Here is an 18,067-nt window from a genome sequence, read left to right as displayed (position 1 = left end):
CCCATGCCACTGCAGTGACAACGTCCAATCCTTAACCTGCAGCATCCCAAGGGGACTCCTCTTACATTTTTCTGAAGTGTGATTTGAGGTCGAAGACCACTTATTTAAAAACACAGTGTTTCTCCTTAAGTTTCCAAAATTATGTAGAAATGTTAGGAAAAAATAAAGAAAAACTCCAATGAATAAAAACTAAGACATCCATAATTCTGCTATTAAAAAGTTTCTGCTACTACTATTTGTACACAGATTTTTTTTTTTTTCATTTACTAAGACTTTTCTATCTTTTGCATATTCAACCATTGGGATGGAAGGAGAGGGGCGCGGCAGATATCAGGACTGGGCAAAACACCCTAAGGTTAGATTAATAGGGGAGGACATTGTAATGTGATTTAAAAGAAGACAGCATTCTCTAGCAAAATAAGACCTAAAACTTGTGCTCTTAGAGTTGGGGGTGGGGTGAGAAGAATGCATGGAGCTGGAGAGCACCCTCAGAAGGAAACTAACTTCCTCAGTGTAAATCTCTTTGACTGCTATTATTGCTGCTGTTATTTTTTTTTTAGGCAACCAAAGAAAAGAATATCACAAGATGACTCCCAATGCCCTGTGTTCTCTTATTTACTCTTTGGATGGGAAGCTCTTACACCTTCCTCTGTCCCACACCAGAATGAGAGAAAGAATGGTTGTAGAAGAATAGTTATCTGAAAAGTTTCACATAATTAGCGCCAGATCCTAGGAACATTTCTATGAAATAGAAAAACTTGAAGCTTGCTAACCACTAGGTTGATGACAACAGCTGTATTTGAAGGAGGGAGGGTGTTAGAGCAGGAAATTCAAAGAAGAGGCATGAGGCCAGAGCACTGAGATGTCAAGTGGGCTTTATTGACCAACAGGTTGGCCAGGAGCACTGAGAGAGAACTCAGGCTCCCTGCTGCTTAGTGAGCCATTAGCTATATAGGAAAAGGGGTAGTTTCTATTTTTAGCACAGGTTTGTTCTTGGGCTAAGTCAGTATTCAAGGGTTAGGGGGAGGCAGTCTCCTTAAGAATGTGGGTTATTGGAGTTCCTGTCGTGGTGCAGTGGTTAATGAATCCGACTAGGAACCATGAGGTTGCGGGTTCGATCCCTGCCCTTGCTCAGTGGGTTAACGATCCGGCGTTGCCATGAGCTGTGGTGTAGGTCGCAGACGCGGCTTGGATCCTGCATTGCTGTGACTGTGGTGTAGGCCGGTGGCTACAGCTCTGATTCGACCCCTAGCCTGGGAACCTCCATATGCCGCGGGAGCGGCCCAAGAAATGGCAAAAAAAAAAAAAAAAAAAAGAATGTGGGTTATGGTTTGGGGTAGGGTTTGGGGTAGGGGTTAGAGGGAAGTTGTAAAGGAACATCCCATGACAAATGACTGTTTAACTGGTCTCCAAGGCAGCTTATTGTTGGGGGAGGGATCAGCCTTCTAGATTGTAAGTCTGATTAGAGTTTTGGTGGCGCCTGGCAAGTCATGTCCAGTTCCCTATCAGAGAAGGTAGGGGGACTTTGGGCTAGGGGAAGATGCTAAGAAGAATGAGGCATTGGAGGAAGGGGATAAAAGATGGGTGGAGTAAAAGATGGGTGTGTATAGGCTTTTCCACTAACCTGGAGAACATCCATCTGATGACCCTTTGTAGGGCTGAGCAGTGGGTTTCCATGCTTGTGTACAGGGCTTTGGGAGGAATTAGATAGGCCAGTGGTGAAAAGTCCTTGATATCACCCCTTTCCCAAAATCAGTACAGCTGAAGTTTGTCACTGTGAACCTCAAATGAAGAGTTGATTGAAACTTATCAGATGGCAGAGGAAGGGGGATGGACCACATCTCCACCTGGTCATTGACAGGCGTCTAAGACACTTTGAGTGTGTTCAGTGATGAGGATGAGGCATCAGGGGAGCAGCTTTTAGTTATTATGGAGCTAGAGAAATAGTAATCCTTATTTCCATGCTTGTGGCACTTTTATCCCTAATTATTTGCTTAACTAACTTTCCATAGTCCTGTGGAATCATATTTTCAAATGAAGGCGTCTTTCCTCACTGTGAAGAATAATCATGAGCACGCAAAATTTCAAGTATTTTTAGGTATAATTGAAATGGATTAAATCTTAGCCCTTGTTTCACCTTAGATCAGCCACGTAATGTACCTGGAAGTATGAATATAGCTAGGTTAACCTGGATATGGATAATGTCTTCTAAAAGAAGTCGAGGAACTTGGCTTATAGTCTCAGCTGGCCTATTAACTAACCTGGTGAGCTTGACCAAACTACCTAACTTCTTTGCACTTCAATATGTAGCCCTCCATGACTAAGCTAGAGCCTGAACTTTGACCTCAGCGCTCCTGCTCCTCCTTTCAACAGCTCTGTAAGAAAACCAAAGAGTTCTGAGTTATTTTTATTGGCAGCCTGGTAACCAACTCAGTCTTACAAATCATGAGATCCAAATGATTGTTCATGTTCAAGTAGCAGAACTGAATACAAATCCATCACAGTTATTTTTGGACATTGAGCTACTTAAGTGAACGAGGGTGCCGTGGCATAAAGATGCTTTCACTGAAAGTAATGAAACACTAACTCAACTTTGCTTATACCTACAAACCCTTTTTAAAATTGTTATGTAACTTCCATGGGTAAGGTAGGTGCTAGGGTTGATAAAAAAAGGCCTCTCACTTTACTTCTCTGAGATTCTATTGACTCCATTCCCTTTCCTATGTTAGCTTCATCATCTGGTTGATTGAACAATGTTGGCAGTGGTTCAGGCATCTCACTTAAATATGAACATATATGGAGGAAGAAGCATCCATTCCTCCTGCCTTTGCTCCACTTAGGAGTAAGGAATTTATTCCTAGAAGTGTCTAGGTCACTCTCCTCATAGCTTATTGACTGTAATTTTACTAAATATTTATTCCTAAGCAAACCATTGACAGGGAAAGTGGGTTGCTATGACTGGCTTAGATTCTGACAGTTTTTGCCAGTTTATTAGTTGCTCTTATGAAGAGGCAAGGCCCTGAATTTCCCTAGTCTGCCATTTTTGGTGCTGATTGGCTTAGATTAATTAAGATTTACCATTACAATTGGAGATACGTAAAGTTATTTTTAGGAAAGAAAAGAATCCAGATAAATCAGGCTTAGCAAGGAGGAATGGACAGCAGTGTTCACTAAAGTCCATGGGAGATGATTCTAATAAAGAGAGGCCTTATGAATGGAAGAGGGAGGTGAATATGGAGAGTCCTGGGCCAGAGCAGCAGTCCCTCACTGTGCAGGATAGCAGAGTCTTAGGAGGAAGCAGACTCAAGTTCCAGATCAGCTCTGTCACCCTCCAGTTGTATTAATCGGTTAGCTTTATTGTACCTCAGTCTCATAATCACAATAAGATTGGGAATAATAGGAGTTCCCTGGTGGCCTAGTGGTTAAGGACTTGGTGTTGTCCCTGCTGTGGCTCGGGTTTGATTCCTGGAAACTTCTGCATGCCACAGGTGTGGCCAAAAAATATATATATATATATTGGGAATAATAATTTTCCCCCTTTCAAATTAATGTTCAAGTGATGGAAGAAATATAAACTGTCGAAAGGGAACTTGGCACATCTTGGATGGTTATCATAATTTTGTTGGTGTAACTGACCCTCTTGGAACAGAGTGATTAGCGGAACAGAGTGATTAGCAGATCAGACTAAATGGAGAGTTATTGGTAATTGAATGGCTGTGCTTAAGTCACAGTACTTGGCCTTTATTGAGTGCTTCCCATAATGATTCTATCAACAATTATTACTTACCATGTGTCAGGCATTCTTTCTGGCACCGGAGATCCAGCATGGAATACAAGACATAATTCTTCTGTCCTCAAGAAGTCTATAGCTTTGGAGTTCTTGTCATGGCGCAGCAGAAACGAATCTGACTAGCATCCATGAGAATGCAGGTTTGATCCCTGGCCTGGCTCAGTGGGTTGAGGATCCAGCGTTGCCATGAGCTGTGATGTAGGTTGCAGACATGGCTTGGATCTGGCGTTGCTGTGGCTGTGGTATAGGCCAGTGGCCACAACTCCAATTAGACCCCTAGCCTGGGAACCTCCATATGCTGCCTGTGGGTGCAGCCCTAAAAAGGCACACACACACACACACACACACACACACACACACACAAGAAGTTTACAGCCTAGCAGGGGAAAAGAGACACACATAAATGTATGAAGCATATAGGATATGAGATAACACTGAGTGCTGAGGGGAACCATAAGGCAGGGAAGGTGGATAGGGGTGGCGGGGTTTGGGTGGGGAGGCAGCTTAAACAGCGTGGTCAGGAAGGTCCTCCTGAAGAAGGGGACAGGTGAGTGGAGAATCGAAGGGGACGAGGGCATAGGCCAGGTGGCATTTTTTTCTTTTTATGGTCATACCTGTGGCACATGGAAGTTCAAAGCTAGGGGTCAAATAGAAACTGCAGCTGAGGGCTGCCCTACAGCCATGGCAATGCTATCTGCCACCAACACCACAACCCACGGCGACACTGGGTCCTTAACCCACTGAGCAAGGCCAAGGATCGAATCTGCATCCTCACAGAGACTACGTTGAATCACAATGGGAACTCTAAAATATCTTATTTTTAACTGTATACCTATTATTATTATATTTTCCTGTTTTTCTATGATAATTTATTATTCTCTTTAAACAAATGTTCTCCCTTTATCAACATTTAAAATACTTTCATAATTCTTAGGTGGAATATTCTTTGATAATTAATTACCTGAGGGGTTTCTTTTTCCCATTGTGTTTTTTTTTTTTGGTCTTTTCTAGGGCCGCACCCATGGCATATGGAGGTTCCCAGGCTACGGGTCTAATCAGAGCTGTAGCTGCTGGCTTACACCATAACCACAGCAACGCCAGATCCAAGCCTCGTCTGCAACCTGTACCACAGCTCACGACAAGGTCAGGGATCAAACCCACAATCTCATCTTTCCTAGTTGGATTTGTTAACTACTGAGCCATGATGGGAACTCCCCATTGTGAATTTTGATGGCTCCCTTTCTCAGCAGTAAGTTTCTTCTTCTGCAGGGTACAGGACATGCAGGATCATTTTCTGAGTGGTATGCTTTTATCATCTCTCTTTTCTCTTTTGTGCTCACCTCCTCCTAGTTCAGTGGTTTTCTCTGCCTTCTCCATCTAGCTCTCTGTGCCTCCCGCTTAGAATCAGGTGTTTTGACAGGTTGGGGCTCCTACCTTGTTGTGATGTTTGAATTAGTGCAGATCCAGTCCAGGAGCCAGTTCCTGAGCATCAAGTTATGCTTATTGTCAAGCAGCTTCCTGGAGCCTATATTTATAACATCGTGGAGCCTACACTTATAAAGTCTTGCACCCTGGATGAAAGCAGTTTTCTCAGCTTCCTCCTAGGGACAGTGAGGAGGGGAGGGAGGCAGAGGGAATACTTCCATGCCAGCACCTGGCTTCAAGCAGTGTGCCTGAATCCTTGCCCATGTCTGCTCTAAGATTTTAAGTCCTTACTCCTAGTCGCTGGAATCTTAGCTGCCCTGCCTGTTTCTAGACTCCAGACCCTGTAGCTTCTAGGCTTTAGCTGTATTCTCTGTTTTGCATTTTGGTACCTATTCCAGTCCATACCAGTGTTTAGTTTGGAAGCCTGGTTATATGTTTTGGATTTTCTCCTTTTAGATTTTTCAATTATTCTTTTGAAGGAAAACAGTGTGTCACACGATGAAGTTAATTCACCATCTTGGCCAGAGTTTTCAAGTTGACTTTGAGGTAGAAATTTAGGATGCTATTTGTGTTTGTCAGCTGTGTAATTAGTTAAACCATAATTGTCTTACCTGTAGGTCTTAGTCTGCTTGAGCTGCTCTAACAAAATAACCTAGACTGTGTGATTTAAACAATGAATGTCTATTTCTCACAATTCCTGAGTCTGGCAAGTCCAAGATCAAGGTGCTAGAAGATCCAATTCTTGGTGAGGGTCCTTTTCCTGGCCACCCTTTCTCTGTGTGCTCTCATGGCTACCTCTTTGTCCTAGCCCGGAGGGAGAGAGGGCTCTGGTGTCTCTTCCTCTTTTTATAAGGCAGAGTCCCATCGTGAGGGCGCGGCTTTCATGACCTCACTAAATCGAATCACCTCCCAAAGGGGTTAGGACTTTAACATATGACTTTTTTGTTGAGGGGCGGGCAAACATTAAGTCCATAACAGTAAGCTTTTACTACATTATTATTTCTCAGCTTCAGAACCATGGTTCAAGTGATTTCAATAGATATATTGCTTTTTATTTTTAAAATTTATTTATTTTCATTCAGTAGATTTCTTTCTTTTCTTTTCTTTTTCTTTTTGCTTTTTAGGGTCACATCTGCGGCATATGGAGGTTCCCAGGGCTAGGGGTGGAATCCGAACTGTAGCTGCTGGCCTACACCACAGCCAGATCCTTAACCCACTGAATGAGGCCAGGGATCGAACCTATGTCCTTATGGATCCTAGTCAGATTCATTTCCACTGCACCACAAAGGGAACTCCATATATTGCTTTTTAGACAGACTAAAGAGTTCCTGCAGACCTTATCAACTGAGGTGGCTTCAGAGCTGTCATATCAGAAGCAGAAAGAATCCAGCCCCAGGGCACAAGCTTCTACAACTTTGGCCGTTAGGTGAGTGATTCAGTTCAGTGCAGCTCCTTTCTATGATTTCAGTTAATGATAACAAGCACTGGGTGGAAGATGGCAGTGTTGTTCAGAGCAGTTAAGTCTCTTATTTGGGCACTTAACTGTATGAAGAGAAAAAACGAGTATAAATATTTCTCATTAACAGCAAAATCATGCCTTTGCCCTTATCAAGTGTGGCCAAATTATTCACACAAAGTTGAAAATGAGTCACACTAACATTCTTTGGGGTTTATGCCTTTTGTTCTTCCTGTTTAGAGAATGAAGAAGAGTTTAGAAATCTAATTACTCTGTTGCCAAGTGAAATGACAGAGATAATCCAGAGCAAGGGCTATTTCCTACAAACTCAGCCCCAAGATGGCAGTGGGAATCTAACTCCTGTTAGAGGATAGGACTTGTGCTGGGTTAAGAGGCGTTTCAAGGCTGTTTTTAGGAATCTTTTTTTTTTTAATTTTTATTGGGTATAGTTGATTTATAATGTTGTATTAGCTTCAGGTGTACAGCAAAGTAAATCGATTATACATGTGCACATAGGTTATTATAATACATTGAGTAGACCTTTCTGTGCTTTATATATCCTTGTTAGATATCTATTTTATAGGTATTAATGTGTATGTGTTAATCCCATCCTCCTAATTTATCCTCCTCACCACAGTTTCCCCTTTGTTAACTGTAAATTTCTTATAAATAAGTTCTTTAATAATCTTACCTTCTCAGAAAGAGGCAAAGAATCCTGTCTCTTTATCTGAGACTTTGAGAACACCAAAGAGTAAACATCAAGCTTTGTCTCTTAGAAGCTATATTCAGGAATAAAGGTATGCACCTGTCTATCAATCTATCAACCTATCTATCATCTCAGTCAAGAGTAATTAAATACCTGTTTCCCTATTAGAGTCTCTGCAGTATATTGTTTTACTTTTTTTTCTAGTAACTCATTAAATTAGGAGACCTGCATCTTAGCCTGTTTCACTTCTAGTTTAATTGTTTACTCAGTGATTCTGTGGAATCTAGAGACATTTTTTGATAATATTTTAAAAAAAATGGCTCTTGCTAGACTCTAATTGCCATTCTTCCACTGTTTGGAAGTTGTGAGCAAGTAGACATAGTGTTAATTTACTTATTATTATTATTTTTTTTGTCTTTTTAGAGCCATACTGGTGGCATATGGAGGTTCTCAGGCTAGGGGTTGAATCAGAGCTGTAGCGCCGACCTACACCACAGCCACAGCAATGTAGGATCTAAACTGCATCTGCAACCTACTCCACAGCTCACAGCAATACCAGATCCTTAACCCACTGAACAAGGCCAGGGTTTGAACCCGCCCTCATGGATATTAGTTGGGTTCATTACCATTGAGCCACAATGGGAACTCCTTGGTTGATTATTTATTTTGAAAAATATATTGTGCTCATACTACATATCAAAAATATGTACCAAGGTCAGGGCAGAGAAATGAACAAGAAAGATAGTCCCTTCTTTCAATGAGCTTTAAGTCCAGTTATAATTATATATCTATTAATCCACATTTATTAAGTACATATAACTTTAATCTCTTTCGTATTTTGAAATGAGACTATTTTATTCCAAAAGAACAGGAAACCTTCAAAATACACCACATGCAGATGGAATTAGTTGTAATGGATGCATTAGGATTTGAGCAGTAATGTCCATGGAGGTGATCAGTTGCAGCAAGAAACTGTGGCATTCAAAGAGAGAGAGATGAAGATACAGAACAATACTCAATAATCTGAAATTCACTTGCATTTATCTTTGGAATGCATATGGCATTTTTTTAAAAGTCATGATTTGTTATCATTAGAGATGTATGCTTTGATTCATTGATTCTTATTATTTTTTCACCCATTATTTTGATTAGACCACATGTGTACCTTCTGAAAGTCCATGGTGAGTACCAGGGAAATTGGCCTTAAACTCAAAAGATGAAAAAAATTAATTTTTTTGGGGGGGGCAAGGTGGTAGAATTCTGTCACTATCTCACCACATGAGTGAATTATGGGGTTGCATATTTAACCCACCAGTCTTGGTGCCATGCCCTTGGTCCTTCCTAACTGAAACTTCTTTGCTGATAGTTCAAAAGGCAGGTCTAGGCATACCAGGGACTACGTAGTCTTCCCCACCCAACTTCAGAGACTGACTGCCTAATGACCAATTTTGTGGTGTGAAAAGATGTATAGGCTAATCTGACCTTGTCTTGTTTGGACCAAATGAGGAAATGCAGAGAGAAGTGGAAACATATCAAAGGACATATATGGAGAATTACATGTATTTGAGGTCATGTGTCAGGATCAGGCTGGAGTTAGAAGAAAAAATATAAAGTACCAAAGGTACAGTAACATAAGAAAATATATGAAGGTGAAAAAAAGAATCAAGAAAGTGGTGATGAGATAGAAAAGGGCAAGCAGAGATATTAGTGACATATTATTACAGGCTATCCAGAAAGTCTGAAAACAGAACATATTATTTCAACATGCATTAAGTGGTGCATGGCAAAATTAATAAGCCACTAATTATGTAGTTGGCTATTTTTATAGACTTTAGTATCTAGGTGGAGATTCCATCGCATGGCTCTACCATGGACTCCTTTCTAGTTGTTTAACTTTTCCTAGATTCCTGTACATTTGTATTCATATAGCACATACTTGCTGTTGCCGACACTGCTTTACTATCCGGGGTAACTAAAGTGAGTCTCCTTTTCTTTGCAACCAGAAAATGCTAATTGGGCCAAACTCTTTGAGGGTAGAACCCATTTCCTAACATGGATTTCTACACTCTCGTTGGGTTTTCTTTGGCCTTCCTTTTCTTGTGATCTGTGAAATAATTTAGCTTCTGGAATTTTGTAAAAGTTACATTTTCTTAATGCTGGATATTGATTAGTGCTCTTTTTTCTGTGTAAATATTTACACCGCATTATAAACTGCAGCGTTTGATTTAAGCCATCAATTTGTATGTGCAGCACAGAAAACAAACTATTCAGTTTACTTCTAATAATAACTCTAATATCACGCTTGCCAAAACCTCCATTAAAGACATATGCCTTGACTCATTGATTCCAATGATAGGGAAAAGCACCATTTCCCAGCAGCTGGAGACTTGATGTTGCTTTTGACGGGGGGAAAAAAAAGGATCCTACCAAAATATTTATGTAGCTTGAAAACTCTAGGAAGCCCTCAGTAGCAAGCAGGATTCTAGGATCCTTAGTACAACAGGATTGGGAGTTCTTCAAAGTGTGGAAGCTGGCTCATCATAAGAACATAGTACAGATGGATGAAACCAGTAACGTGGAATAAAAGTTAACTTTTGAAAAGTAAATTTGGGCAAGAGGGGCGTGAAGAACGGAAGCAAAAATAAAACAAGTCTGTTATTGAGAAGGATGTTATTTATACTCAAACTTTATACTCTGATTCTCAGTAGCCCTGGTAAGAGGGAAACGAAGTCATTGTCTGACAATGCTAGCATATTCAAATTTTCAAATCTGTCTCCTCATTCCATCTCTTTGCCTCTGTATTCACTTATGACTGTTATTTCTCAACTGGATTATTTAACAGTCTTCTAAATCACCTCTAATTATGGTTTCATATGGCTCTAGAGTGATCTTTCTAAAATGCCAGTTTTCCCCTCTGCTCACAATCTTTCAGTATTTCCCTTAAGTCTTCAACAAGAAGTATGGCAGACAATATTCTAAATGACCCAGGCTTTGCTTACCTGCCCAGACATAATTTGACATTCTCATATAAAATTCTCTTACCCATTTCTACTGAATCATCTGCCGCTCTCTTGAAAATGTCTTATGTATATTCTTGGCTCTTTTACTTATCTTCATCTTTACCTGGAACAGTTTTCTCCATTGCCATTCAGTTTTGCCTGAGTCATCCTTATCTTTTAAAGCTAAGCTCAGGTGATTTTTCTCTTATGGTCTCTATGTTGAGTAGTTTCCTCAACTTGGGGCTTTGGGAGCAGACCACCCTATGCAGGATGTAGACCATGCTAGCAGAGGAGAGAATGGAGTGCCACTGGGTCTTCAGAACTCTCCTAAGCTTTCTTTAGATGCTGCATGTCATGGACACTGAATTGAGAACCAGGTGCCTTCGTAGAGAAGAAATGGGCTTTTTGTGTTGAAGAAAAGCTCTTTCTGAACATCAGTGGAAGATCGGGGTTATTAATGATCTCTTCAAAGAGTGAACTTTTGAGGGTAAACTAAACCAGTTAAAGATTGTCCAGTCCCTTCAGCTGGATCAATTCAAGCTTGACAGAGTCATGCAATGCATCAAGCAGGGGTCCTACCTCAGGAATTTGGTCTTCGGCTTGAAACAGAAGCAGGCTGTAGGGTGATCAGCCTCCAGTGAGTGGGTCCATAGGAGGCACGAAGCATAAGCATGCTGCCTTGTATTTTTTCTGCCCTGTGACCTTTCACAGCCACATTTCCAATCAGCATTTCCAATGCTAAGGACACTGGGCAAACTAGAGGAAGAACAGAGACACTGCCTAGCCCAAACGTTTCTTTTCCAAGTCATTTGTTTTGGGTATCACAAAAGCAGTCATTTAAAAACCTCATCCCTTCCCTATCTTACACCTTGGTTTTAATTCTCTGCTGGGTTATTTTAGTTCACTTGGTGGGGAACAGAGTCCTGTCCACCCCAAAACTAAATTTTTAGGTTTTGCTTTGTTTTTTCCAATCGTGATTAACTCAAGACATTTTGTCTCTCTCTCTTTCTCTCTCTCTCTCTCTCTCTCTTTTTTTTCTGCCAGCCAATGTATAGGGCTCAAGAGAAAGTCACTATGTAAAGAAAAATTAAGAAATTAAAAATTTCTCTGTATATGTAAATGGTAGTATGACTTAAATTTTGTGATCTTGCTATATGCCCATAAGAAAAAAAAGTTTTGGAAAACTTACTTTAGTTTTTGGAGATATATTTATAACGGTATGTGCAAAAAAGTTCCATAAACTGGGTCCCCATGCTACAAGTAAACTTTCAACAAAGAACTTTTTCTTTTCAGGGCCTTTTATTCCCTGTTCTTCCCTTCATTGCTGTCTGCTGGTATCTTGGTGATGTTTATTAATTGGTTTTGCTTCTTCAATGAAGATATCAGAGAGCATAAGTCATTTCTGGAAACCAGCATTTTATCCTTATCCTCTTGGTTTCCATCCTACTGGTCCTTGCCAGAAGTTTCTAGTTGCCTGGTGTAACAAAACATCATAATTATCTCATTAATATTTGGTCCTGGCCTCCCTGCTAATCAGATTATTATTGCTGAGAATTCAAAGGAAGAAAACAGAAATCTACTAAAAAGGGGTAAATTGGGCCTCAAATTATAGTTCCAGGAAGCTGCACAGAGACAAAAGTTTGCCTGCTAGAGATCAAGTAAAATGTCAATTTATGCAGAAAATGTAGCTCCATGCATTTAACTACTCTAGACTCCAGGGTTCTGGCTGGCTAAGACCATTCCCTTAGCATTGCCTCTAGCACCTTGTTGGTGGCAGGCTCTCACATTTGTGGAGTGTATAAAGATAAGCAAATTATGAAATGAATTGCCCACCCCCCTCCATTTTCTGTCCTCTCTGAGTTCACTTACTGCTTCCCAGGATGTATTTTCTAAGTAGAAAGTGATATGCCCAGATGAGTTGTCATAACTCTGGAGATAAATTCTTAATCTGCTGTCATTCAGAGGATGATGATGAGGATGATGACAAGGATGGTTTTAAAGCCATTGATCATAGTATAATAGATACCTTTTCTGAATGCTTAAGTATGGTGTTTGATGCTCATAATTATTCTGAGTTATATGTGCCACTCTAAAGAATAAAACTGATTCCAGTAATAAAACTGCCTCTCATTGAGGTGAATGAGAACCCAGAGAAAAATATTCTAGGGCAACTGTGACTCTTACGATAACTCCATAAAATACAAGCATAAAATACAAGCCAGCTCAAAAAGGAGACTGGATATAATATCATTAGACTGATGACATTGTGTAGCTGTTCATATCAGTGATAAATTGTCTAAATTAGTACAGGGAATATTGACAGAGCATGATTTTTGTGTTCTATTCCATGCAGACTGTCTTTGTTGATGTGATCTCATTAATGAAGCTGGAAGTTTTCATGAATGGATGCAAATCTTTTACCTCATTGTTTACATTCTTTCTGGAATTTACATACACAAAGATACAAATTCCAGAAATAGCTAGTCAAGAGAACAATTCCTGCCTAGCAACTAAATGTTGAACCATGGTTGGATCAAAATAATGTATAGCCATAGTTCTTTGAATTGTTCATGGGAAATTGATGGCTGGGCACACTTCAGAACTCTGATTCAGCACTTTCAATCTGGCAAGATAACTGGAACCACTCTGGTTTTGCTCTTGTCATGTCCACTATTTGTAAAACTATACGAGCTCTTATTTACTTGTAGAAAATGCCGTAACATAACCCAATGCCCATTTTAAAATCTAATCAAGAGTGTATTCTTATTCTGAGACTTGATTGTTTTGTGTGGATGGTTGTGTGTGTGTGTGTGTGTGTGTGTGTGTGTGTGTGTGTGCTTGGTTGCCAAATCATCTCCAGTGTTCTGTGGTTACAGCAGAGCATGGACACTTGGTAGAGTAACAGCTCTTGAAGATAGTTTCTCATGAAATCTTTTTGAACTGTTATTAATTTTCCTGGAGCAAAAACAGATAATACCATAAACAAAATGTACAGTTTCTGATTTTCCATTGACTCTGGAAATGTCAGGCCTAATGGAGAGTAGTTAGGAATGAAAATACAATGCATTGAATTGGATATGAAACATGTCACCTGGCTGATGCTTTTTGCTGTTATTTTCAATCCTAAGAAAATGGCCTATACCTCAGAGTCATTTGGTTTCCTGTGGCAAATTCTTTGATACACAAAGGACCCTGGGTTGATGAGGGGCTGTGCAATGCATGGTGGAAGAAATTTTAAGCCATTTCGCTCTTCCATCAATGTGTTGTTTCATCATGGTCTTTTTTAGATGAACTAAGGACCAAGGAAGCTATTCTCTGATATAATAATGAGGAAAGAACATTGACTTCCTGGTTTCTAAATGGTAAGAATGCTGTTAAGCCAAAGTACATAATTTCTAGAGACCTCAGTAAGTTACTTTGACTTTTCATGGTGACGTTGCTTCCCAGTCATTTTAATCTAGCTGCCAAAGCATAGATTTGTTTTAAAGCAATTAACAAATAGGGAAGAATCAGATTTCTCTTGTTGTCCTTCCTGCCAAATTTTCCTTTCTAATTTTGTTTTAATTCTCTGATTAACCCATTGTAGGTTTTTTTCTTTCCCTCTGAATTTTTTTGGTGTTCATTCATGCTCTCTCTTTTGCTCTTTTTTTCCCCCCACTGTATTCTCTCTGGAAGCAATCTCAACTGCTCTCTTCCCTTCAGCCATCCTAAAGGATTTGAAAACTGTAGCTAGTCCCAACAGTTCCTTGTAGTCCAGACCTCCAGAATGATAACAACAACAGCAATGACAATATTCATTGTGTCCCTACTGTGTACAAGGTACTGCGTTAACAAGTGTGATTTAACATACTGGTACTGGGTTAACAATTCATGATTTCATTTAACTCTTTCAACCACCACCAGTGAGGTAGATGTTATTATCATCTCCATTTTACAGAGTGGGAAACTAAATGTTTAGTGGTATAACACAATTTCCCTATGGTTCCACAGATGTTAAAATGACTAAGCTGGGTTTTAAACCCTGACAGTTTGATTCTACAGCGAGTGCTTCTCAACCACAGAGACCTACCTATGAACCACATGCTAAGCATCTTGCCTTGAATCTTCTGCAGGCCTTTCAAAGCCAATATACAAATCCACTTCTCTTTTTGGCAGTTAATTCATGCATTCAACCAATGAGGAATTTATCAAGCATCACTGAGAGCCAGGCCGCTGCCTCATCACGAGGGATAAAATGTTGACCTGAACAATAGTGGCCTCTGTATTTACAGAGGGGAGACTCTCTTTAATCACATTCTTATGCAGATAGAGAATTAATTCCAAGCTGGGACAAGTGCTAAGAGGGGCTAGTGTAATATGTTGTGAGAGCATCTAATAGAAGAGTGGCTTTCTTGGAGGGACAGAGGGAGGGCAAGAAAGCTTTCCTTGACAGATTGCTAACTCACCTGAGATCAGAAGAATGAGCAGTAGTTAAGTAGGCAGAGAATAACTTCCAGAGAGAAATTACACAGCAAAGGTCCTGAGGTGGGGTGGTGGGGGAGCCCAACATATTAAAAGGAATGCGGAGAATATTGGTGTATCTGGGGGAATGGTAAAAGTTGCAGCTTTAGACCAGGCAAGCAAGGACAGGATCACATAGGGCCTTCTAAGGTGTATTTTCCTCTCTTCCTGTGACCAGTGAAATCCCATCATACAGGCTTAATCACTGTATTGAAAGAATAAAATTTATGCTTGAAAACATTAGTCTGGCTGCTTTTTGAAGACTAAATTGAAGGGGGAAAGGGTAGTTTCAGGGAAACCAAGAGGAAGAAATTTCAGTGGTCTAAGTAAGGGATGATGGTATTTTTTCTCACTACGCTTATTTAGAGAAGGGTGGTAGTCTTAAGAGATAGAGGAAAAAAACCAAAAACCAAAAACCAAAAAACTCAATCTGCCTTATCATTCGCATCATAAATCTTGGTGTCATCTCAACTTCATTCTTTTCTCATGCTTCTCTTATCTGACTATTCTCCTGTTGATACAACATCTTTTTCATCTTCTCTCATATCTCCATTTGTTTTTGACATTTGTCAAAGACATTTGTCTTTGAGGCTGTCTATCCTTCTTCCTGTACTTCTCTCTTCCTTCTTAATCCCATATAGCCATTTCTCACCCCAAACCCTGCCCAGGATGGTCCCTGCTACTGGCATATCCATATGATCCCCTGGCTCTCTTGCCAGAGATCTCAGGCTTCAGGCCAGCAGTCTCTTGAGGAATACGTTTGATTTGACCTGTTTTATTTCTTTATTACTCAAATATAGTAATAAAGCATTGCCTCTTCAAGCCTGGCGTATGATGGAAATGAGGGTATTACTGACTAAAAGTGGGATGATCAGATTTTTGAGAAAATTGATAAACTCAGGTTTCAAATATGTTGAATCTGAAGTGTTTATAGAATAAATAGCAGACAGCTGAAAGTATGGATTTGGAGCTTGAAGAAAAGTCTAGGCTAGTGATAAGATTTGGCAACAAAGGTGGCTGTTGAAGCCATGCATTTATCTGAGTTCACCCAAGAGAGGTGTCCAGATTGAAGAAAGGGCCGAGGATAGAGCTCAGTGGAATGTACACTTTTGAAAGGGGCAAGGAAGAAAAAAACCCTGGAAGGATATTGAGGAAAAGTTGCCAGAAAGGGAAGAGAAAACCAGGGGAGGGCAGCCTTATAGAAGTCATAGAAGGGGAGAGTTTCAAGAAAAATAGACTGCTCACCATGTAGATGGTATCAGTTGTATTGTCTTCTCAACAAAGTTCTCTCTGCATGGGAACCAGCCCTCCACTAGTGCATAGAGTTCTCACAGTGCTGTCAGTTCCCATGTTCTGCCTGTATGTTGGCACAAGGGTAGATACAAAGTACAGATTTGATGAATCATAGCATGGCATTTCCCTCTTCACAAGGATTGGTCCAAATTAGTTGAAGTGTGATGGAAACAGAGGCTGAATTCATTGCATGTAAGAAGGTTTTCCCAAATTATGTTGGTCCTGTTATTTTACAAAAGTCACGACAGGCACCTATGGGAACATAAGCTAGGTGTTTAAGTCTATAAGTCTAGGATCCAGATCCTAGGATCTATTGTTTGGAAACTCACCTCATTTTTTTTCTGGTTAGATCAAAGGTGAAAACTGATGAGTTAGTAAACAAAAGAAAGCATTTTAGAGATATTCCTAAATATGAAGTACATGAGTTGTATTGACTTGGGTAATTCTTTTGTCTGGGACACCATTCGTAAGGGCAATATAGTACAACAATATTAACACCTTGAAATGAAACTGTAATAACAGGAAAAAAAGGTGGTTCATTAACCGTCTTTTTCAGTTCTAATGCAGAGTTATTACATTCAACTCATAGGACAGTGTCTCAGTTTCAGACAATCTCATTAACCATCTCATAAGAAGGAAAATGTCTTTATTCCTGATGGATGATCAGAGGGATGATATCAGCCCATATCCTGCATATTTCACCCATGGGACTTTTATAATTCATCTCTCTAAGGAAAAATCTTACAGTTACTCTTATTTCATCTAAATTGATGTATAATTGACATATATGGTATTAGTTTCAGGTATACAACAGAGATTCAATATATTGTGTATATATTATGAAATGATCACAATACTGGTTACTCTAAGTTACTGTACATAGTTACAATTTTGTTGTTGTGTTATTGAATCTAAATCTGTTCCCACTCAGCTACTGACTGACCTGAACGATGAAGAGGATCATGGACTTTTAGATCAGAGGGACCCTTAGAGATGACCTAAAATTTTAATCCTCTCCCTGTACAGATGAAGAACATGAAGCTGAATTGCCCAAAGTCACTGAGTCAGAGGCATATCAGGAACTTGTAGCAATTCTCAGCCAGAAATATTCTCACCTTGCTACACTGACCTGGGATTATCCTTTCCTAAACATCAAAGAGAGCACAGCCAGACTCTGACCTAAGTTGACTAGAACCACTTTATTATTAAACGTTTCATGCTGTAAGGTTAAGTAGGAGTTCACATAAATAATGTGATTAATACTTTTTTTGTGGCTGTGTGCTTTGTCTCTTCATAATTGTGATGTGAACATCGTTCACAGAAACGAAGGAGATCCTATTCTTTATAAATGCTGTGGAACAGCTGCACATTATCATCCTGGCTCTTGAAAGTTTATGAAGTAAAGCAAACTGCCGAAATAGCATTAACTTTATTTAGTTTATGAGACTTATTTTTGACTAATTGTATATTTTGACCAAGATTAGTAACATTTCATAGTTTAGATTTCTGAGCTGAGTCTGCTATTTTTAAAACCACTGTTATAAATGGTGGTGCCCAGTCCCCTGTGTGGCCCATTAATAATGGGATTATGGAGAACTATCTGATAGGTCCAGCTTAATTCAATGTATCCCTGCATCTTCTTCAAAGGAGCATCAGGAACCATGAAGGGTGCATTAAAATGTGCTTTCAGATGCATGCTAGTTGTTTCCAGCTCAGTAGACTTCATGGAATAGTCCACAAGATAGGTACATCAGAAACTTAGTATATTCAATCCTATCATGTGGATGCCATGGCCAGAACTGGCAGTGTACCCATAATATCACGACTTGATGAACTTGAAAAGGGCTATCTCATACCACATTTAAGCACCGTCAAATTGTAGTGGATGTTGTCATGCA

At 39.8% G+C, this 18,067-nt stretch overlaps 1 protein-coding gene across 4 annotated transcripts in view; it reads left to right on the top strand.

The window, feature by feature from the left end:
• The window catches only part of DAB2 (DAB adaptor protein 2), a 942,412-nt gene that overhangs the window by 151,624 nt on the left and 772,721 nt on the right, over positions 1 to 18,067 (top strand). The window lies entirely within an intron of this gene.

The sequence above is a fragment of the Sus scrofa genome, chromosome 16 (genome assembly GCF_054392235.1).
Source record: "Sus scrofa isolate SSC_HxYL_T2T_F1_AM1 chromosome 16, Sscrofa_HxYL_maternal_Yorkshire_Landrace_v2.0, whole genome shotgun sequence".
Taxonomy (NCBI): domain Eukaryota; kingdom Metazoa; phylum Chordata; class Mammalia; order Artiodactyla; family Suidae; genus Sus; species Sus scrofa.
Note: the sequence above shows the minus strand (reverse complement) of the source record. Positions and strands in the feature narration are given on the sequence as shown.